At 41.4% G+C, this 24,696-nt stretch overlaps 1 protein-coding gene across 14 annotated transcripts in view; it reads left to right on the top strand.

Annotated features, from left to right (window-relative positions):
- Window positions 1-24,696, top strand: part of SOX5 (SRY-box transcription factor 5) — a 1,100,902-nt gene that overhangs the window by 173,852 nt on the left and 902,354 nt on the right. For 13 of the 14 annotated variants that reach the window (XM_070049491.1, XM_051850857.2, XM_070049490.1 and 10 more), the window contains one exon: window positions 22,407-22,483. The gene's annotated coding sequence lies outside the window, so the exon portion shown is untranslated. Of the gene's footprint in view, window positions 1-6,711; window positions 6,731-22,406; window positions 22,484-24,696 lie in introns of those variants that run through there. The other variant, XM_070049495.1, reaches the window with a different exon arrangement.

The following is a 24,696-nucleotide window of genomic DNA, read 5'->3' as shown; positions in this document are numbered from 1 at the left end:
CAGAGGGCATGTCCCTGATACATTTTAAAATGAGAGAGCATTGCACCAGTAACCTCAGCCTTTGTAAAGACTATGCCATTTAAAATAAAATAGCACCTTTTCAGTTTAGACACTTAACCAAATGCATTATGTGTGACCCATTTTCCAACTTAGGTGACACGAGAGGATGGATCCCTAGCTGCAATTATTAGAGTCTTTCAAACAATTGCAACCAATAACCTCCCTCCCCAGACTCCTTCTCATAGCAGTGTGCACTTCCTCGAGATAAAGGGGGCACCACATTCTGCGAGGGCAGGCCACACTGAGACGTCGGGGGACAGGGAGAGAAGAGCTGCCCTTTGAACCGAGGTCTTCTTGTTACTGCCAGCAGCAGTACCCAGGAAGTCCCGGGTTGAAAGTCATTTTGCACTGCACAATTCTGGGAGATTGGAAACGTGTGTGACAAGGCACCAACCCGACTGTGCCCACGCAGATTACCTAATTCTAGCATCCTAGAGCCAATGTAGAGGTGCTTGTGAATTTCGACTACTCATTTTTGATGATTTCTTTCCATGAAAATGTTTCCCTCTTATGTCCATGGTAGCAGCACCTTCTGGGGATTTTAAGGATCACAGAATGTAGAAATGTTTGAGTACTATTAAAATTATTGTTAGTTAATGGAGTTGAGTGGGTATTTTTTTTCCTACCAGCTTAAGGCACAGGCAACTTGGTTGCATATAAAAGTCACACAGCAGATCAGGGGGCAATAGGGAATATCTGTCTAGATAGGTAGATAGAGATGGAGTCAGTTTTCTTTTTGCTTCAAATGACTATGAATGGTTTTATTTTTAAAAATGGCATATGTCTTTCGGTTCTCCTTGGTTGAACCTTCTAGAAAGTATATTTCAGACACTGATTGGTGGCTTCTGGGCTCCAAAGACCTGAGGCTACTGACAGTGTGGTAGCTCTTCTCGATTCCATTCCAGATCTGTGTTATCTGTCCGTGTCCTCCAGGCTTCGTATCCAAGAGAGTGTCCTTGTGATTTGACTTAACCCAGTTAGGCTCCATCTCTGAAGCTGGGAGGGAGAGGACTCCACTTAGAGAGCATGGCTTCCCTGTCGCAGGACAGCAGTGGGTCCTATTCCCAAGGGGAGACTAGGAAGGGCTGCTGGTTAGGCAGTCTCTGAAGAATGGAGACGAAGCATGGGCTGCTTTGTGGTGTTTTCAGGCTTCTCCAAGGCTCAGGAGATCCTGCCACAGTGTTTTGCCATACAAACAGATGGTCAGCCTCCCCAAAGACCTCATCATTCTTGAAGTTGTGGAATTCTTCACTCCTTACCCCTTTGGTGGTACTTTTTAAACTTCTTGATCACAGAACAGGAAAAGGACCAATCATTTAAAGTTCAGAGGTTTTTATTTTATTTTTTTCTAGTTTTTTGTTTTTCCTGAGCAAGGCATAATGAGTGACAGGAAGAAAAATGGGAGAATCATCAGTATCTAGCTGGCCTTAGGAGAGTACTCATTAATCAACAGCCATTTATTGAGAGTCTATGAGATCATCAAGCATATGTTAGGGGAGAGAAGAATGTCTCTGGGCTGCTGAAACCCACTGTCTAATGAAAAGGTTTATCATTATTTAAAGACAAAAAAAGGAAGACAAGCAGAAAGCCATCATGATTTCAAAAGAAAAATACCAAAATTTTTTTGTTCATACAATACTCTCCAATTTTTTTTTTTAGAGATTATTTATTGGGGCCAGCCCTGTGGCGTAGTGGATAAAGCCGCTGCCTGCAATGCTGATGTCCCATATGGGCACTGGTTCAAGATCTGGCTGCTGCACTTCCGATCCAGCTCTTTGCTATGGTATGGGAAAGCAGAGAAGGGGGCTCAAGGCCTTGGGCCCCTGAACTTGTGTAGGAAGACCCGAAGGAAGCTCCTGGCCAGTGCAGCTCCGGCCGTTGTGGCTAATTAGGGAGTGAACCAGCGGATGGGAAAACCCTCTCTCTCTGTGTAACTCTGCCTTTGAAATCAATCAATAAATCCTTTTTTTAAGTTACTGATTTAAAAGGCAGAGAGAGAGAGAGCCAGAGCTGAAGCCAGGAGTTAGAAGCTTCTTCCAGGTCTCCCGCGTGGGTACAAAGGGCCCAAGCACTTGGCCCGTCGTCCATTGCTTTCCCAGGCCAGAGCAGAGACCTGGATCTGAAGTGGATCAGCCAGCACTCGAACTGGTGCTCATAGGATATTCCAGTACTGCACACAGCACACACAGCAGCTTCACCGGCTGCGCCACAGCACCGGCTGCTCAACTAAATTTTAATTTAAGGAACATGGGACTGAGGGGACAAAGGGAAAAAGACCCTGATACTTGTTACTTTCTGAGCACCCATCAGACTCTTTTAGGGACTATAAGAGCACTTTGAAAGTTCAGGAAAAAAGTGTAATTAAAAGATAAGTATATTTTGATGTGAAACGATTTTAAAATTTATGTATAATCTTTTTATAATACAAATTTTCTATAGGTTTTCTGAGTACCCCATATAGTTTGGGTGAGTTCCCAAAAGTGTTAAGTGTTTTTCTGCATCGTCTGCCAGACACTTTAAGTATTAATGGTAAGACTTGTTAAGTGTCTTAATAAGATAGGTCCCATGAGCTTAGAGCAGACAAGTGGTGGGTGTATCCAGAGCTGTCCTGTGTCCCTCTCTCAATGGCCAATAGTTGAGTCTCTGCCATTTTCTTTGAGTCACCTTTCCCCCAGTTCACAGTGTGGTCAGGTCTCAGTTATGAGTGCTATTGTGCATCCTTACGCCACTCTCACTTTTATATTTTCCCACCTCAATATGTTTTAAGAATATTTTGTCATACTCATCTTCATGTAGGTGCCTATCAACAATTCCCTGTAAAATCAATCATAAAATATATTCTTTGCTATTTTTATTTTAAAAATTTGGAGAAGAATTTATTTTATTTGGTCTTTCTTCCCTCTTCTTTGAAGCTAGGACTCAAAGTGTATTTCACACAAAAATGGCTGATAGTTTCGTGTCCTAAATTTAAAGAAAAAAATTAGTTCCATGTTTATAATACAGTTTGTACACTGGGCACTAGGTTTCATGAAAAGGATCATATTTTAAAGCACTCATTTGGAAGATGATGTATCTTAGAAATTTCTGCTTAATTGCTTAATGTTTATTGTAGGTTTTTTACAGTAAATGGCTGACATCAAGAATCAACTTTTATACACCTCATCATTCCAATACCTAGTTATTTGGTAAGAGGTAGGATGGGTGGTGGGTCCAAAGAGATGATCTTAACATTGTTTATCCTCCAAAGCCTCCCCTATGGTATCTCCACCCCTGATTGGTCTATAATTGTGTCCCATTGGCAAGACCACAACCCAAAAAGTCAGCATCGTGATTGCGCAGCAGCTGCTGCTGCAGAAGGTAAATGCCGTGCAGATATTGATGAGCTTGCTAATTTGTTTAGTAGACAGAATTTAGAATGGGGAGCAGAATTTGTCTGCTAGCTGTCATCATCCATCAGCCCCAGTCTGCCCCAGGCAGTGGGTTTGCTTTTTGCCAGCTTCTCATTTTGCTCCCTTTTTCCTTAGCGTCAATCTACTTTATTCATTTATTATAATTGGGAAAGACTAGTGGTTGAGACAGAAGAATTATACTCAGGTCCCACACTGGCGCTCGAAGGCTGTCCTGAGCTGTCATGCTTTGGTAACAGAATTCAGACTGGACTTGCCTGTCTGTTCATGGATATGGTTCATGAATGACGACTGTGCCCTCATGTGGGGGCCTACAGCACAGTGGAACTGGAAGACTTGCCAAAGCTGTCCTCTCTCCTAGCTCATTTTCTCCATCTCTACCAAGATGAGAATTTGTTAGTGCCAGAAAAATAGTGATTAAAAAAGGCAGAAAAAAGAACAACAAGAACGAAAAAAAAAAAAATAACCACTGTACTGAAAGAATTTAGCTCTAAAGACAGAAATGAGCAAATAAATACATCACCCATGAAGGTGAATGCAATGAAAGCATCGGGAGGGGTACAACGGAGGTGCCTTTTTAAATAACCGAGTCACAGTTGGTTCTTTGAGGAGAGAATATCTGAGACCTGGATGATGAGAGACGAAGTCCTGTGAAGGTCGGGAGACCCGAGGGGGAGGAAATGCTAAGATCAAGGCCCAGCAGAGACACTGAGCTTGTTAACTTCCAAGAACAGCAAGAAGGCCAGGGTGGTTAGAATGTAGTGGGGAGCCTTAGCGAGATGAAATTGGAGAGGAAGGCAGAGCCAGATCACTTGGATTTTTGTCTTAAATGTGGTGGGAGGCTGGTTGTAAGTGGAAGTGACTTGGTCAGATGTGTGTTTGAAAGAATAGACTAGGGGCAGGAAGCTTGGTGGAGAGACCATGGCTGGGAAGTTCTTGAATTAGAGTGACAGCAATTCTGTCACATGAGGTATGTTTTGTGTAGCCTTAGCTGATGGTTTGAATGTGAGGAAAGGGAAACAATTTGATGCTTAGGTGTTTTCCTTTCAAGTACTGGGCATGGCATTGCTCCTAATTAACTCACACATGATGAGGTGGTTCCTTATGTGAGGTTGTCTTGGAAGACCCATTGTTGGTAAAAAATGGAAGTGGCGGTAGACTCAAAATGTTACCCCGAATTTAAAATGCAGCAATTTTTTTTAAGATTTTGAAGAATTTAGTAAAATCCTAGATTGTGTTACTATGTAGATCACTTCAGAACACAAGAGGAAAGCGATATTCCTTGGAAGCTAGTATGGGCTCTCAAACATCTAATGATGTAAAACTAACTCCCTTCTAAGAGGGCAATGCTGTTATAGATAATATCATGGTTTAGAAAAGGTGGTGTATGATATGAAATTCTGGTGAATTTGGAGAGGGATTGCTTGATTGGACAACATGGTAATATGGACTGATAATAGCTGTGGAAGCATACCTCAGGGAGATAAATGAGCATGTGGTTATCAACCTAAAGAGATCTTTAAGCACATGTCACCTTTTCTGTTTGGGTTATTCCCTTTATTATTTTTATTGAGAATTTTGATAAAAGTAGTAAGAAATCAAGAAACGCTTAGTCTTTTAAGCACATACTTGGTTTTTGCTTTATTTTGTTTTTTATTTATTTATTTATTTATTTTACAGATTTTGTTATTTATTTGAAATGCAGAGTTACAGAGAGGCAGAGAGAGAGAGAGGTCTTCCATTTGCTGGTTCATTCGCCAGATAACCACAACGGCCAGAGCTGTGCCAGACAGGAGCCAGGATCCTCTCCTAGGTCTCCTGAGGGTGCAAGGGCCCACGGATTTGGGCCATCTTCTACTGCTTTCCCAGGCCAGAGAAGGGAGCTGAATCAGAAGTGGAGCAGCCAAGACTAGAACCATCGCCCATATGGGCTGCACACTGGGGCTTTAACCTGCTGTGCCACAGCACTGGCCCCTATACTTGGGATTTTAACCCATGTGATTTTATTTGGTGTTTAGGAAGTTAGTGATAGGCTCAATGTTGACAAGAACTTGACTTGAAAATTTAAGTCCTAAAATATTACTGCATGTAATTTATTTATTTATTTATTTATTTGACAGGCAGAGTGGACAGTGAGAGAGAGAGACAGAGAGAAAGGTCTTCCTTTGCCGTTGGTTCACCCTCCAATGGCTGCCGCGGCTGGCGCGCTGAGGCCAGTGCACCGCACTGATCCGAAGGCAGGAGCCAGGTGCTTCTCCTGGTCTCCCATGCAGGTGCAGGGCCCAAGCACTTGGGCCATCCTCCACTGCACTCCCGGGCCACAGCAGAGAGCTGGCCTGGAAGAGGGGCAACCGGGACAGAATCCGGCGCCCCGACCGGGACTAGAACCCAGTGTGCCGGCGCCGCAGGCGGAGGATTAGCCTATTGAGCTGCAGCGCCGGCCAACTGCATGTAATTTAAACATCAGATATTCAGTTACAAGTGGAGACTATCTGAATAAATAATCCATTGTGAAAATATTCTTGTTTACATTAAATAAAAGTCAGTGGTAAGACAGAGTTGCTAAAACAAGAGGCAGTTGTCACCTTTTATGTCACTAGCAGAAGATTGTGTCCATAAGCAGATAATCACACAGTGAGATGTATAGTGATCAGTTGACGTTTGTCTCTTCAGCATAAAATATCCAAAGGATGTTGACTATTTGTCTAAATACAGAGGAACAGGGAGTGAATAATCTAGAATCTAGTACACATGAAGAGGAGTTGTTGAGCATGAGCAAAGGGAAACTTGGAGAGGATTTCAAAACCTTCTTCAAAAATATGAAATGGGATTGGCCTTTGTGACACCTGGAGATTGGCAGAAAACAGATGATGGACTTCAGTGAAATTATTTGAGGAGAATTTAATAAGGGAAACAGAGGATATAGGGCTTAAAAACAAAGACCACAAAGAGACACCACTTTGTGTTCAATGCATGGCCACAATGAACAAGACAGAAATCACTAATAGAAAGTATTTGGAAAAATTAGAAACCTCATTTACTATCTTGGAAACAGAGAATGGGCAGTTGTGTGGAAAACAGTATAGGAGCTACTCAAAAGTTTAACCTCAAGATTTAATTAATATATGATCCACCAACTTCATTCCTCAGAATCTACCCAAGAGAAAAAGAAGACGTATATCCACACAAAAGCTTCCACACAATTTTGAGAAAAGAATTGCTCAGAATAGCTGAAAGTGACAACACCTCATATCCATCAGCTGGTCAGTGGATAAATTAAATGTCATATGTACATGCAGTTGATAAGTATTTAACAATAAAAATGTGTTCATACGTGATACAACAAGAACATGATGCTAAGTGAAAGGAGCCATGCACAAAAGGATGCATAGAGTATGGTTCCATTTATTGGAAAGGGACATCTAGACAGCCTAATCTATAGAAACAGGAAATAGATTAGTGGCTGCCTGGGAGTGAGAGGTAGGCAAGAAATGGGAGTGACTGATAATTGATGAGTGTGGGATTTCTTTCTAGGGTGCTGAAAATGTTCCAAAATTGCTTGCATTGGTGGTTGAACAAATCTGTGAGCATATTAAAAGTCATTGAATGGCATTCCTGAAGTGGATGAATTGTGAATGAATTACATCTTACTGAAGTTGTTGTAAGGAAAATGCACCAAAATGAGGATTGATAAAGTTCTCTGTGGTAGCAGCAGCAGGGACATTTTACTGTTCTTGAGCCTTCGGGGTCCAGGTGGGAGAGCTTTAAGAGGAGGCCCACCTGAAAGGAGACAGCATCATGCTCTGCCTGTCATCTGCAAGCAACGAGCCGCAGGAATACATGTCCTGACCTTGCTCTTCCCCTACTTGCAGATTGCCTACTGACGTCTTGCGTTTTCAAAGCCCAGCGAAGCCTGGAGCATCTCTTAGTCTGATTCATAGGCATTAGCATCCTAGGGCACAGAGCTGGTCTAAGGATGGAGCATATATCAAAATGTGAAGACAAAAGTGATTCTGTGTTACTCCAGAACTGAGACCAATAGAGGAAAGTTAGATCACATGTGTAGCCTAAAAATGAAGCAAATTTTAGGCTGGCACTGCGACTCAATAGGCTAATCCTCCACCTGCGGCGCCTGCACACCAGGTTCTAGTCCTGGTCGGGGTGCCGGATTTTGTCCCGGTTGCCCCTCTTCCAGGCCAGCTCTCTGCTGTGGCCCGGGAGTGCAGTGGAGGATGGCCCGTGGCCCAAGTGCTTGGGCTCTGCACCCCATGGGAGACCAGGAGAAGCACCTGGCTCCTGTCTTCGCCCTTGGAGGGTGAACCAACGGCAAAGGAAGACCTTTCTCTCTGTCTCTCTCTGACTGTCCACTCTGCCTGGCAAAAAAAAAAAAAAAAAAAAAAAAAAGCCCATTCAAAAATGAAGCAAATTTTAATGTTGGAAATAAAGATTGGACAGAACCTGAGCTGATGACAGTGAAATTACATAGAGGGTTGCAGTTTTAAGTGAAAAATTAAACTGGTTACCTCTATACGTTCCCTTCCAACTGCAGCCTTCTGTCTCTAAACACTGGCAGATTAGCAACAATTGCATTATCATTTGGCCGGCTGTGATCTTGAAAGTTCAAGGTTCTGTTGGCTTTGGCAACTGGAACTTAGGGTAAGTACAGTTTGCTGAGAGTGAGGAAGCAAAGGGAATATTCTAAGTTTAGACCATTGAACACTGAGTTCACCCTATAAGGGCAAGTAAATTGGACTCTGCTGTGGCTATAGACAGTCTGGGGAGAGAAGGGTGGAAGAAAAAGAAAGCAGCTTGTCATCAGAGATGCAGGATTTGGAGAGAGAGAATTTGCCTACTTAACAATTTTACTGATTATATGTATTAGTCCTACTTTGCTTTTTAGTTTAAACTGACAGCCAAAAGATGGAACTTTAATATTTCTTCTAAGAAAATTATCATCAGCCTTCATGTCAGAGAAGCTGTGTCGTTTCTTTTCTGTGTGCTTGACTACGGGTCCTGACCCGGTAGTTAAAGGGGAGGTGATATGACCTCAACTGAGCCTGCTTCTGGGTCTGTGCAGCACTGCAGGGGTGCTTTGTGTAACTCCTCTCTCCGTGGGCTGGGATGAGAGGAGTGCAAAGTTGCTTGGGCCCATGTTGAAAAAGAGACTGCATTCTGCAACCCCATGGTTTGCAGGATACTTAGATTGAAGACTTAAGAGAAAATTTTTTGATGATTTTTATGGTTTTCTAAAACTGGTACTTGTACTTTGTGCCATGTTTTCATCTCTTCTACGTTAAATATATACCAGTATAATCATTTACATGGTCCTGTGCCAAAATACAGAAATGAAGATGCTCATTTACAAATGTGGACAATATCCAAATAAACCACTGATAGGCCCTGCCAACTTACATGGATGTAGGATTTGGAAGAAATAGTAAGACTGTGGAATATACTTTGCTTTTTATTTCTGGACTTTGATATGTATCTCATAAATACTTGGTTAAAGATTGCTTGGATTTCTAGAAATTACCTAATTTTCTCCCTCATTTTTTTTTACAGTAGAGTTTAGTATTTGTTAAAAGCCAGTACTTTTGCATTGTGTGTTCTTTATTTCCACAAGAACTGTTTTAATTTTTATTAACTTTGCAACTCACATAATAAACAGATCATCAGTTCATTTTATAGGTGTCATTTCCCTGGGGAGGACATGGTGCAGAATTACTGTTCAGCTATGCCATTGCCCAGTTAGATGACCAGTATCCAGGAGCACACCTTGCTGTATTGTTTGCAATTCCATATATCGATGGTGTTTTATTCTGAACTGATTTTTTTTTTTGGTTTTACGATAAAGGAGAAGAAATTTAATAAAGTTTTTTTCACAAGACATTTAGTTTTAGTTTAATAAATATAGAGAAGTAATATGATTAAGATTAAATGGTTTATAATACATACAAAATAAAACATATCATGTGGTATATACTTTAACAAAAAACCCAAGGCACAGCACATAAGAGAGTTATAATAATGACAGTGCTGATTGGTGGTGGTAGTGACAATGATGGTGATGATATGTTGGTGGGTGTAAAGTAGTATGTGGTAAGGTAAATTCTTGGTCATGATTTGGGGAAAAGTTAGATAATTTGGTAAAAATTTCAACTTTTTAAAAAAATGATTGACTTATTTGAAAGGCAGAATTACATTAACACACACACACACACACACACAAATATCTTCTGTCCACTGATTCACTTCCCAGATGGCCTCAATGGCCAGGATTGGGCCAGGCTGAAGCCAGGAGCTTCTGTTGTTTCCCTCTGTGTGGACTGGGATAGGAAGTAGAGCAGCTGGGAGTCAAACTGCCCCCCCCCCCCCCATGGAATGCCAGCACTTGAGGTGGAGGCCTAACTCACAGCACTGGCCCCAAAACCTTAAAACTTTTAAAAATTTCACTTAAATGTATTTACCATGTGGCCTCAAGAAACCCTCAGAACCATCAGTTTAAGTTTCCTTGCTATTCCTGGAAAAATGCGAGAGGTCTGTAGCCAGGGATGGTGCTGCAGATTCTTACTGGGGATTAGCTGAGCTCCCGCCACGTAACAAGTCAGAACACTGAAGTGAAGCCTTGACTTCAGTGTTAATTACCTGCATGGACAGCATGATTGTAGCCGTCCATGATTTATCATTATATGGTAAGCTTTAAGGAACTACTTCTATTAAAAACAAGTGACCCTATAAGGATTTCTGTATATTTTTAAAGACCATCATCAAAGACACTGCCAGTTCTGTATCTTTTACATAAAGTCTAGTTTCAAAACAGCTATATTTAGTGTCAGACCTAGGGAAAACTTGGAGAGTATACATTTCTCTTCGACTGTAAACCCTCCCGGGAACTCTGGATGCACGTATCCTCACGACCACCTGGCAGCTCCACGTGACACACTTAGAGCTGAGTTCCTGATGACTCACTCAAAACTGTGCACTCTGAAGCCTTTCCCTGCTCCAAGTCTGTTCTCCGTTTTGCATGGATGTAAAGCCTTTTTATTACTGTCTTTGGACTATGCTTTGTGTTAATCCCTCAGTAAAACTGCTACCTGAAAAGTACTTGGAGAATCTGAGCACTCCTCTCCAGCATGGCCAGCCTGGCCAAGCCGTCGTCATGTCTCGGTGTGGCTGTAGGTTCTTAACTGGATTCCTTCCACCCTTGGCTTTCTTTGCTCATTGTACATGTCTCAGCCAGGTGAGCCTTTGGTGTATGAAGCAGATGAGTCAGACTATATGTCCTTGGCCGATGCCCCTGCTGTGGCTTTCTACTGCAGGGGAGTCCTTAGTGTCACCCTCAAGGCTCAGAGTGAGCCCTCGTCCTCATTCTTCCCGGACTTCATGTAGCACCTCCCAGCCCACTCTTCTTCCTGAAACTGCAGGAGCCACACTGCCCATTGCTCCTTCTCCGTCACAGAAAGCACTGTGTCTCATGGGGCCTTCGCTCTGCTGCCAGCTTCCCTGGTTGTGGTACGCTTTGCTCCTGTAACCACATACCTCCTTCCAGCACTTTGTCCAGGTCTTGCCTCATAGGGGACCCCGTCACGGAGGCCCTTCTGTCCTCCATATTGAAGTGGCAGGTACTGTGCTGCAACAGGTGGGGCTGCTACTTGAGTCACCTGCATCCCATATTGGAGTGCCTGTGAACCGGTCCCAGCTCCTCTGCTTTGGATCCCATTTCTTGCCACTGTACCCTGGTACGCACCAAGTGATTGTCCAAGTGCTTGGGCCCTTGCCACCATGTGGGAGACCTAAATGGAGTTTGACTCCTGCCTTTGGCCTGGCCCAGTCAGTCCTGGCTGTTATGGGCATTTGGGGAATCAACTGGGGGATTATGGAGATATCTCTCCCCCCGCCTTACCCCTCTCTCTCTCCTTCTCTTTTTATACCTCTTTCAAGTAGAATTAGAAAAAAAAACTCATCTAACTATCCCCTAAGTACCTGATAGCTTCCCTCATTTAATTTTTGTCCTAACACTGCACTAACAGTGGTTATTTATCTTGATAATTTTTTTTCTTCCTGAATAGAATATTGGCTGCATAAGAGCAAGGAGCTTGGTCTGGTTTTGCTGCTCTGTTTATAGAGCCCAGGAGAGTTCCTGGCAAATGGAGAGATTAAATAAATACTTGAATAAAAGAATAACCCGAGGCAGATTGTGACTGGTGTTTTGTATTCATGGTCAGAGGAGGCATAAATAATCTACATTGTTTTCTTCATGAGTTCCATGTAGGTAGGTTTGGGGTTAAAGTCAAATTCTTACTAATCTATTTTTAACATTCATCCCTCTTCTCCCTAAAGTATTTGCTATGATTCATCTATCACATCCCTATTAATTAACCACAAGTCTTTGGAATTTGAGTACCCAACTTTTGTTGATTGCCAAACTGTGTTCACATGTCTGTATGAGGCCCATATGAGAGATGATCTCCCTTTTTAAAGACATGTCTAATGTAGTTAGCAAGGCCAGACTAGCAAATAATCCACATAGAAGGACTAATTTCAGACGTAATAACAGGCCATTTAAGAAGGAATTCATAGAATACTGAATCAGGTTTTTGTTGTTGTTGTTCTATTTTATAAACATGTGCCTTTGTCACATCCAGCTGTTATAAAGTGAAAATACCTGACTTGGGTATTTAAAAATGGTTTTCCATGTGATTTCATTAATTCTCATGGCTGCCCATTAGTAAGTATTGATGTAACAGATAGATGTGTATGCGTTGTGCTTTCAGACACACAGGCATACCTCACACCTTATTTATCAGGCCAATGTAGTGCATGTTCCCTGTGTAATTGAAAGATTGATAACACAAAGAAATCTCTCAGCGTTGGGCTAATCTATATTAATATAAGTAAACACTTATTTACAACTGTTGGCTTTTTAAGCAGCGGAGTATCTTGGTTGGTTGGCTCTTTGGACTTCTAGCTGGTAACTGAGAGAAGCAATCACTGGAAATGCAACAGTATTGGGCTTCCGTGGCATTTGTCAGAACCAGACTGCCCTTTTGCTGTTTGTAGCTGAATGTTTTTATGTTTTTCCCAAGATGTTCTCACGCCAGAAATGCATGCCTCTTACAGGCCTCGTGTGCTTGTGTATTCCATTTGGAGTAGGCCCTTGAGTACAGATCATGGGACTGCGAGGTCTGCAAACTCATCTTCATCTGTTGCATACTGCTGTTGAAATATTCCCCCTTGAGAGTTTCATTTATTTGAAATTTCTGTAGAAATACTAAGAATTCCTCTTTGTAATCTTTTTGCCTGTTGCTGAACCAGTTTAGAAATGAAGACTGTAATTGTGTTTTCCGCATTCATCTTTCCATTTGGATGTAACTATTCTGATACACCATGCTGTAAATGATTTAGTATCATCATCAGCTTCACCTTAACCATCAAATTCTTTAGTTTTCCTCAGTTTACTGTCTCACATACTCTGTCTTCATTTTAAAAATATGTCAGGAGCACTGGGATAATTAAAAGTCCTTGTACCTAGAAAAAAAAAACAACCTGGAAGTCTTTGGGGGATGGAGTTTATCTGTGGGTTCTATGAGCTAGATGCACACTAATTTACTAGTGCTGGAACCAAATGGGTTGAAAATCCTTGTTTTCCCACCAGATGGGTTATTTTAAAATATCACAAAACTTCTGAGGTTATTTACATTACAAATGTGCTTCTTCACACACATCAAGAATTGAGTACCATGTTTTGACAGTAACTCCTTTATGAAATTATATGTTGCGCAAGTGGAGTAAGATTCAAGTCACTCTCAAGGGAGCAGGCTTATGAATCTGGATGAGGTCACACCTCTTTAAAGATGCAGTTTGATAATCCGACATCAAAACAAAGGAATTCTGTTAATCCTCTCACAAAAGTGCAAATTGCTAATCAGATCCCTGGGCTGGGCTGGCAGCTTGGTAAACAATGAGCTTGGCAGAAGAGCAACTTTGGGCGGATAGATAGCTGAGAAGCTTGGGGTACCAACTTTGCCCCTGTGTTAGCCCAGTTGGGCCTGTTGTTTCGAAACAATTGCATGTGTCAATGGAGGTGGTTCTCCCAGTGCTTGTGTTCTTGCGCTTTTCTCCTTCCATGTTAATGATGATGCAAATCAATCTTCCTGTCTTTCATTTCACTTCACTAGTGTGTAAGCTACTAGGCCCCTATCTTCTTTTCACTTGGATGCGTATGTCTTTTGAATTTTCATTACGCATTCCTCTACATACCCAGAGGGTTTTCCTTCCTTCCCAGAAATAGTGCGGTATTTGAAAAAAGGGAGAATGAATCCTAACCCAATTGACAAAAACATTCTTCCTCTGGAAGGTGTAAGAATTAGGACTTTATTTGGTAATGGTAAAACCCAGTTTAAGGTAGCCTAATAAAAAGTTGGGATTTGTTAGGTAAAAGTGTACAGGGAAGGCAGATGAGGGGAGCAGGCATGCAGGTAGGCCTTGGGGAGTCCGGCTCTTTCAGGACCTGCACCTTCTCTTGCCTCTACATCATTTTGACTGTTGTCTGTTTTCTTTCTTGCTGCAACAGAGACATCCCCCTGTGGGGGGAAATGTCCCCGTGGATAACAGCACTGGAGTTTAGTAGCTCGCTGCTTTCTCCATTCTGCATAAGTGCCATATCTCAGGGAAGGGCCCTCAGTGGCTCAGCTTAGATCAGGGGCTTACTCTGCACCAATCAGAGCGTCAGCAGTCTAGTTATGAATGGTCATCTGTCTTCTTCAGACTTAATTAAATATTTAACCAATCTGGGCAGTTCTGAAACCTGATGATTGTGTGTTGGATGTGGAAATATTTTGTGCATCTCAACACCACTCAATGTACACGCCATGTGGCCCTCTTGGCATTTCCAGATTTCACTCACACATGACTAAGGCTTAAATTGAAAGTGAAGGGCCCGTGCCGCGGCTCACTTGGTTAATCCTCCGCCTGCGGCATATGGGTGCCAGGTTCTAGTCCCAGTTGCTCCTCTTCCAGTCCAGCTCTCTGCTGTGGCCCGGGAGTGCAGTGGAGGATGGCCCAGCTGCTTGGGCTCCTGCACCTGCATGGGAGACCAGGAGGAAGCACCTGGCTCTTGGCTTCAGATCGGCACAGTGCCGGCCATGAAGGCCATTAGGGGAGTGAACCAACGCAAGAAAGACCTTTCTGTCTCTCACTGTCTATAACTCTACCTGTCAAAAAAAATAATAATAATATAATAAAAAAAATTAAAAGTTAAAAATCCAAGTGCATCATTTAAAAGAGACTCTTAGTATTTGGAATACTTTGAACAAAGGTCAAATCTTCTGTTAGGAGAGGGTTTGTAAGTGATTTGGGCTGATGATACATTGAGAAACAACAAAAGTTGCAGTTTTGAGGGGAGAGCCATACTCCAGTAGGTAACAATTGTGTGCTTTTGCTGTAGTACAATGGGAGCTGAGGTTGGCATGTTGGTTTGCAATCAGATGAATGATGTGGAGCCTGACAAAGCTACGTCTGCAAGAGGCAAGCTGCAGCAAAAGCAGAGGTTCTGGGCAGAGCAAGGCCTGGTGGGGACATGCTACCCACAGCCACAGCTCTCTGAAGACGAGCACTGTCTTTTTAAAAGCAATAGGGGGTGAGGATTGAGGGAGCGCTCACAGCGGTAAGTATAACACAGCTGTGCTCTGTTTATGCTTCGGCTACAATAAAAAAGCTATAAAATGTGAGATGTCATAGCTCCACTTTGCTTTATTTATACTATTTCCTCTGAGCTCTGTCACACTGCACATTCATCTGCTAAGTTGCAGCAAGAATGGAGATTAAAATATCACAGCTCAAAATAGGAGTCAAGCGGAAGAAGATTCATCATAGCCCTATTAAAAATATGTAAATATGGGAATGAAGTCATTTTAAAGCTATACAGCACTCCTCCTTTATGAGTTAAGATCCCTTGAGCAAGTGGTGGGCTTCGCCAAGGACAGAGCTGGGGGACTTGTTCTCTGTTACTTCCACCCGTGTAAATCCTTTTAAGATTAAAGACTGTTTGAATTGCAAATTATGTATGGTTTTCTATAATCTCACCATGGTTAACAATAGCAGGATATCTGATGCAAAACAAGAGATTTAGGGAATTAGAGGTTATATATTGTTCACTTGGTTAAAGTTGTTAAAATTAGTTTATGAAATCTCCTTTTGATGTCAATCATTAATGAAATTTGTAAAACCTCAAGTATCTACAGATAGGAAAGTTTGAAGAAGGAAACTGACACTCAGCTATAATATGGCTTTTCACACTCAGTAGCGCTGAGACTTCAGGACTTGAACCTAAAACCTGGATGGTAAAATTTTTTCCTGTATCTCTAGTTCTGCCAAAAATTCTTTGAACTCAGTTGTCTACATGGTGTATTTAGGAGCCCAAGCAATGGAGAATTTAGGTGGAGGTCAGATTATCTCAAATGCTGTTAACAAGCCTTTTATGATCTCTTCACCAAGCTGCTGAGTGGCTATTGATCTTTTGACCTTCTTGTTTTACAAATGTGCTATTGCTATTATAGTAGTAATAAAGACCAACACTTATTAACGCTTCCTGGGAACCAGGAGTGGTCCTAAGTGTTTGATATGCATTAATTACTTTAATCTTCACAACAACCATAGGCGGTAGGTATTATTATTTGTCATATTTCACAGGTGTGGAAACTGAGGCACAAGCTCACAAAGCTATAGAGTGGGAACACAATTTCAAACCCAGGTGTCGACTTTCACAGCCTGTGCTCAATTATTGTCTCTATCATGGCACTAGAGAAAGAGTCAAAAGAGAAATGGATTGGAAAAGAAATGGATTGGGTGTCAGGCTCAGTCCTGCTGCTATTTTGAGTGACCGAGTTTTTCTCCCCTGTAGACCGAAATGAATAAATGATTATGTTCTTTCTAGTTTCAACTTTGCCTACGTCCATTCTTTACTACCTTGTGCAAATACATGTCTTGATCAGTAACTTTTTACTGCTTTTCAGTTTAATTTTAACTTCAGAAATGGTGATGCTTTAATATTTCAAATATATTCAGTCTGGAGGGTTTTTTTGCTATGCAATTTTCATAGTGTTTTAATTGAATTTTTTTGAATGCAATTAATTGAGGAACCCTAGCCAGCTGAGAACTTCATAGTTATTTGACCTTGACCACATTTCTAATATTTGTAACAGTTTTGTCATCTGTAAAATGGGTATAATAATAGTACTTCTCCTGTAGGATTGTTGTGAGATTTACACCAAAGAAAACATACAAAGCACTTAGCACTATGCCTACTCACAGCAAATACTGTAAAATAACAGTGTTGGTTGTTAGGTTCATGACTGATCAGCCAGATCTCCTTTAGTATGGCTATCTCTGACTCCTCTTACTTACCAATTCTCTCATTATTAAAAAAAAATCTGTTAATCTGTTAACTTTTTTGCCTGTTTTCATGAAAGATTAAGGCCCTATGTTTTAGTGAGCCTTTTATTACTGTACTGAAATACTGGAGGTGGGTTAGCTTTACAAAGTCAAGAAGCTGATTGTTGATTGAGGTTCTAGGGGTGTGAGGTCTGTGGACCTCTGTGCCAGCACAGTCCCCAGGTGGTGCAGACCATCACATGCAAGGTCCTGGGAGCATGTTTCTGTGTCATCGGTAGCTATGTGTTCTCATTCGGAGGCTCCCTTTCTCCCATGAAGCTACCGGGATTCAATCATGGGTCCTCACCTGAACAACCTAATCCAATCTAACAGCTTCACAAAGGCTGCACTTCTAAACTCTGTCGTGGAATTTTTGTCCCCTCTTAGCACCCTTCACACAAGATATTGGGTATTAAATTCCTAACTGAGTTTGGGGGACCAGTCAGAGACCGTCAGAAATTATCATCAGCTTGAGGTGGAAGTATTGTAGGGTAGAACTTGGACATGGTGTGAAGCCGTTACTTTAAAGAGATGAGGATGACCCCGTGAAGAATCAAGTGACTTATCCAAGAAGACTGAGTGGAAGGAAGTGCAGAAAGGAAGCCCCAGAGCCCACTTCCGGTTCCCGTATGCACTGCTACCCTCTGGGTTAGGTTGAAACTGGAAAAGTTCTTGGGACTGCTAAAAGGAACCCAGAACACACATCTAAATTAGGCAGGTTACCCTGGTATCTCAGATTTACTGCAATTAAAGGTTTCAGATCATGGATCTTCTTGGCAGACTTCACAAAAGGACACTTGGGGCCGGTGCTGCAGCTCACTAGGCTAATCCTCTGCCTTGCGGCACTGGCATACCGGGTTCTAGTCCCGGTTGCCCCTCTTCCAGGCCAGCTCTCTGCTGTGGCCAGGGAGTGCAGTGGAGGATGGCCCAAGTCCTTGGGCCCTGCACCCCATGGGAGACCAGGATAAGCACCTGGCTCTGCCATCAGATCAGTGCGGTGCGCCGGCTGCAGCGCGCTGGCCGTGGCGGCCATTGGAGGGTGAACCAACGGCAAAGGAAGACCTTTCTCTCTGTCTCTCTCTCTCACTGTCCACTCTGCCTGTCAAAAAAAAAAAAAAAAAAAAAAAACACTTGGAAATGTGCTCTAAGCGGTGGAGGGTACAAGTGGTCATCTTTATTACTGACTTGTAGGAAATTGATGCACTTGGTTTATTTTGTCTGTTGAGTGAGGAATCATAATTTTCAATGAGGAACGGCAAGAACAAAAATTCCCAGTATGTGAGAATATTTCTACAAGTGACATATCTGTACAGGTGGCCGTCACTTGGATTTTTGTTTTTAAAGTTTATTTTTTTTTCTTTTTTTATTTATTTATTTTTTGACAGGCATAGTTAGACAGTAAGAAAAAAGAGAGAGAGAGAGAAAGGTCTTCATTTTTCCGTTGGTTCACCCCGCAAGTGGCTGCTATGGCCGGTGCGCTGATCCGGAGCCAGGTGCTTCCTCCTCGTCTCCCATGCGGGTGCAGGGCCCAAGCACTTGGGCCATCCTCCACTGCCCTCCCGGGCCACAGCAGAGAGCTGGACTGGAAGAGGAGCAACTGGGACAGAATCTGGAGCCCGGACCGGGACTAGAACCCGGGGTGCCGGCACAGAAGGCGGAGGATTAGCCTAGTGAGCCGCGGCACTGGCCCATCACTTAGATTTTAAAGAGGTAAATAATTTAGCATGCCTTTAGTCATGGTTTAATAATCTATTTATAAACATACATCAAAACATCACATGGTATTCCATGAATTATGATTTGTCCATCAAAAATAATAAAATATTAAAAGAAAATCTTGTTACATAAATTGTGCATTTATGTAACAAGATTTTCTTTTAATATTTTATTATTTTTGATGGACAAATCATAATTCATGGAATACCATGTGATGTTTTGATGTATGTTTATAAATAGATTATTAAACCATGACTAAAGGCATGCTAAATTATTTTACCTCTTTAAAATCTAAGTGATGGGCCAGTGCCGCGGCTCACTAGGCTAATCCTCCCGCCTTCTGTGCCGGCACCCCGGGTTCTCAGTCCCGGTCCGGGCTCCCAGATTCTGTCCCAGTTGCTCCTCTTCCAGTCCAGCTCTCTGCTGTGGCCCGGGAGGGCAGTGGAGGATGGCCCAAGTGCTTGGGCCCCTGCACCCGCATGGGAGACGAGGAGGAAGCACCTGGCTCCGGATCAGCGCAACCGGCCATAGCAGCCACTTGCGGGGTGAACCAACGGAAAAATGAAGACCTTTCTCTCTCTCTCTCTCTTTTTTCCTTACTGTCTAACCTATGCCTGTCAAAAAATAAATAAATAAAAAAAGAAAAAAAAAATCAACTCCCAACTTGACTCTCACTGGATTAAACATGACAATAGGTCTGATCTGATTTCATCATCATTTAAAAAAAATCATCTATTATTTTTCACTTTATGTTTCTGTGTGGGAATAAACTGTTGAAATCCTTACGTAATGTATACTAAGCTGATCTTCTGTATATTAAGATAATCGAAAATGAATCTTGATGTGAATGGAAGGGGAGAGGGAGTGGGAAAGGGGAGGGTTGTGGGTGGGAGGGACGGTATGGGGGGGAAGCCATTGTAATCCATAAATCGTACTTTGGAAATTTATATTCATTAAATAAAAGTTAAAAAAAAAAGAAATACGAGTATTCCATTGCATTTCTCCTGTAAATCTCAAGCATAGAAAGCTGTATTACATATTATCCTTTCTAAAAAAGATTTATTTATTCGAAAGGCAGAGTTATAGAGAGAGGTTGAGAAGGAGTGAGAGGTCTTCCATCCACTGATTCATTCCCCCGATGGCCACAATGACCTGATCTAACAGAAAGCCTGTTGTAGGAGCAAGTGTTGAATAGCTCATATAATTTTTTGGACACTATACTGAAAGTGAAAAAACTAAATGTTCATATGTGTACGCTTTGGCACCATCATAAAGTAGGAAAGTCATAAGTATTACCACCAGAATTCGGGGGCCATCTGTGTCTTCTACCCTGCAGGAGGGGTTAGGTCCAGGCTTGCTTTGTTGCAGGAAGATCTAGTCATTCATAACCACTTATTGGCTTTTGGATTTAGGGGCAGGCATGCTTTTTGAATTTTCCCCCTGTAGTCTCAGGGAATATACATACAATCCCATAAAATTTTAATACAGTTTGATCAATTTTATTACATGGTTAAGTACAATATTATATAGGAGCACAGAGAAGGGTTCCTCATTTTTCTGGGAGGATCAAAAAGGGTTTCCCAGGGAAGTAAAGCCCAAGTTAGTGCTTGAAGATTAATCCTGGCCTTCCAGCTGAACAGGATGTATATATATATATACACGCATATATAAAGGATCTATTTATTCATGTGGAAGAGTTAGAAAAGGGGAGACGGAAATCTTCCATCTCCTGGTTTACTCCCCAGGTTGCTGCAAAGACTTTAGCCAGGAGCCCGGAGCTGCTTTTGGATCTCCCACATGGGTAGCAGGGGCCCAAACACTTGGGCCATCTTCTGCTTTTCCAGACACATTAGCAGGGAACTGGAGAGGTAATGGAGCATCGCGGAATGAAACTGGTACCCATATGGGATACCGGTGCTGCAGGTGGCAGCTTTACTTGCTATGCAACGATGCCAGCCTAAGAAAGTGTATTTTTGAGGAGTAAGGTTCAGTGAAGAGCGGGGCATTATCTTTTTCACCATTGTGTTCCTATCACCTATCCCAGAACTCAGCATATTGCATACCCTTAAACACTTAGTGCGTAAATGACTATCTTACAGGCAATGGAAATTGGTTATTTTTTAGCAAGAACATAATACAAGGTTTGGGTTTTAGAAATATGATAGTGTTGTGAATGAATAAAAAGGGAATGAGATGGTAAGCAGCTGTAGTAACATATTATACAAAACTGTGCTGTGGAAAGGGGAGGGTTGTGGGTGGGAGGGACGGTATGGGGGGGAAGCCATTGTAATCCTTTTAAGTGATTCCCAACCTCACACCAAATACTTAGAGATCATCTGCATTTTACACTGAACATATGGTAGTTTTCCAGGGTTGCCTCAAAAAGGAACAATCATTGTTTACTTTCACCCTTTAAAAAGGCCTAAGAAAAAGTGGGAAGCAATTCATTGCATATTTAAAAGTTGCTTTGTCAATGCTGTATAGGATATACAGTTTCTAGATGATCTGTTCATTGGACAATAAATGCAGCTCAGTACCTTGTTAGGTATATCCCATTTAAAGTGAATACATGAATTGGCAATATTAGTTGTAGTAGTCTGGGGCCTATTTGAGTGATGATCCATAACCCAAGGCTTGTTCTTATTTTCAGGATGAAAGACTGAGGAAAAGTCAGTAAAAGACAAAGAATCCTGTGTTCCTTTATAGCAAACAATTATAAACACAGTGACTGAAAGCGTTGCACAAATTCAGTTCTGTAGGTCAAGAGTCCAGCATGTGCTGGCTACTACGTTCTATGCTCAGGGCATCACGAGGCTCACGTCAAGGGGAGCCAGGCTGAGTTCTTGTCTATAGGCCTCTGGTCCTCTTGCTATGGAGTCACGACGTGTTCCCCACTGCCCTGTGAATAACAGCATGCATGGAGCATTGACAGCTGGGGAAGCTCACTTGAGTCCTTGGTATGAAGGGGTTTTGATTGGGGTTTGATCACATATCATCCTCATGGCTAATCTCTAGTGTCCAGTCTCTCCTGGATGTTAGTGTTAGACTGATAGCTTTAATTTCTAGTCACTTCTAGCAGCAACATGTATACCTCAAGGCCGGGAGTCCCTATCATAAATTATATTGTTAGAATGTCCTGTGGCCAAAGCCTTCAGGCAAGCAAAGATACACTTATGAGGTCTTTGAGTTCCAGAAGATCACCTGCTGGTATCTGAAGGCAAAAAATCATCTCTGGACTATTTTTACCCCACTGTGTTAGAAGGATGGGCAGGAAAAGACAGTGGATGCAATCATAGTTACTATTTATCAAAAATGTACTTTGTTTTAGGAAGTAGGCTAAGCATCCTGTCCTTCAATCCTTTGAATGTCCTTGTTAGAAAGATGCTGTTACCTGCATTTTATAGACAGGTAGATGTGACAAAATTAAGTATTTTATCCAAGACCAACTAGGTAGTAAACAATGGAACAAGGATTTGCATCTCTTATCTTAACTCCTAAGGACATGATCTCAGACACATCACTGTACTGACTCCAGCAGAAAAATGATGATGATGATATATAGCATAATAGGCTTTAGAACCCATTATTTTTAAGAACTGATTTGTTCGAGTATGGTTGTCATTTAAGTATGTATGATGTTTGCTGCTGTTTCAATAATGTAGAATACAGAGGAAGAAAGATATGTAGAAGGCCTATTTCATCAGATTCCTGCCTTCCAAGTGGAACTAGAAAGTCAGAACTCTATCATTTTATTACTTCAGACACTTTTATGGGGTGTCTATTATATTACAGGTGCTGTGCTGGCTACTGGTGACCCAAAGATGATGAAAACTATGATCCTGCCTGCAAGGAGTTAACAATCCACTGGGGTATGTGTAATGCTTATGTTATTGTTTTTAATATTATGTTTGTGTTGAGGAAAACATACCTGAGAAATATTTTTGCACACAAATTTGGTCAGCATTTGGAATAGTTTGTTTTGTTTTAGACTGGATGAGCTATTGCTAAACAAAGTTAATAATTTGGAGAATGTCATTTAGCCAAATCAAATAATTAAGCTCTTTCATGTTCAGTTGTTCTTGGTAAAGTCTGAAGTTAGAGGGTAGATTTTTCAAAAAACTACACACACACACACACACAAACACCTCTGAGACTTGTGTGTATGTCATGAATTTGTGTGTATTTAAAGAGAATAGGAATGACACAAAAACCCATCACACATAGCAGCAATGTGCATTTCTGTTTCATGTTTCAAAAACAGTGTTCTGTTTTTGATTGTTTCTTTAGCCTCCTACTTCATCAGTTTCTCCAAATGATCAGAACCTATATTTGGACAAAGTAGGTCTGTTATTTTTGACTTCTGGTAAAATACACATTTTATTTGATTCATGATGAAAACTATAGACTGAGCTTAGACAACAAACCTTGTACTGTGGTTAGTCCTGAGGAGTTAAATAAAGATATATTAGAAATATTATATTTCAATGACACATTGTATGTTTCATAGCTTAAGGTAAGGGATTAGAATTAGCAAATGAAATGGGAAATTGAAGTCGAACTTTGTGTCCAGTTGTTCACAATGATGCTGTGTAGCCCTAATGACAGCGTGTGTGGACATACTTAACAGGTGCGTTGATATACTTTCTAGATGAAGCATCGTAACTGCTGAGAGTGCTGTTCCAATCATTTTAAAATGTGAGCGAACCAAGAAAGAACATGCCTGCTTTCTTGGCAATATGATTTTAATTTTTAAAAGCATTTAATTTCATAATCCATATCCATCATCTTTGCATAGATAAATGTTGTGGCAATTTTTTGAATGAACCTCCTGGTTCCCTAAAGGAATTACGGATACACTATAAATTTACAAATGAAAGGCCATTTATCAGAGTTATAAATATGAGTGGTTCCCTTGTTGATGCCCCTGTAAACTTCAAGAGATTTTAATACCTATTTGCTTTTGTGACTAGTACTGCAAAAGAATATAGAGATTGTCATATTTACATGGTGTCACAATATTGGCAAAGTGGTGAGAACAACATACAATATTTTTGGAGTAGCATGGTGTTTCTTTGAATTACTGCTGGCAGTAAAACATAAATCAGCCTTAATGATGGATATCCCAAAGATGTTTATTAATCTATTCATTTAATCTAAAATACTTAGTCTTGGCATTTATAGAGCCAGTTCAAAGGATGTGGCAAGTGTTCTAAACCCCAGCAGTTACTTTTAGAGACCCCATAATTATGTCGGCTAAGTCTGGTTAGAATCGAGAACAGAATATGTAAAATACTTTGCTATTCATCTATGTTCAAAATATTTGTTTAGCCAGAATATATTTTCTTTATTTGTCTAACCCATGTCTTAATTTGTCCAACCATTATTAACAAAACTTACAACACAGCTCAGTCTCTGAATCCTCAGTTTTACAAGCCTGTTTTTCTTTTCTGCCGCCTCTCCTCAGCCTTCAATCCATCCCTCTCTGTGTCCGTTTCTTTCAACTGGAAAATAATCTTGCATTGTGTAAGCTTTGATTGAAAATGATTGGAAAACTGACAGTATTCCTCTGGACCAAATTAAGAAATAGCACATGGGAATGATTTTGGCAATATGCAGTGAGATGAAAGACAGGGAGGATGGACCGAAGTCAAGAGTGCAGAGAGGGGGAATTGATGTGAGATAGGAAAGGTCAGAGAAAGCCAGCAACATTTAAGCTGAAGGAGCAGTCGGCTATGCTGGTGTTGTGTGGAGTAACATGGTATGAGTGTGAGTGCATGGCAATTAACAATGGAAAGCAGAGGCACAGGCTGACTTCAGATTGAAATAATATAAATAGGATTTCCTTTGTATGTCTTGGCTTCTGCTAATAAAGCTTCAGTCTCTGGAGTAGTTGGATAGCAAGATGGTGTTAGTAGCATTGCTACAAGTATAATGTCCTCTCAGGCTTCAGATAAAGTTGAAAAGGAGAGCCTGTTTCCCTGAAGCCTTGTCAGAAGTTTATACTGATTGAGTCTGAATAGACTCATGACTAATTCTGGGCCTTTCTTGGAGAACAAGGACCACTCAGCTCCATAGTGTTGCA

This window comes from Oryctolagus cuniculus, chromosome 9, assembly GCF_964237555.1.
Source record: "Oryctolagus cuniculus chromosome 9, mOryCun1.1, whole genome shotgun sequence".
Taxonomy (NCBI): domain Eukaryota; kingdom Metazoa; phylum Chordata; class Mammalia; order Lagomorpha; family Leporidae; genus Oryctolagus; species Oryctolagus cuniculus.
Note: the sequence above shows the minus strand (reverse complement) of the source record. Positions and strands in the feature narration are given on the sequence as shown.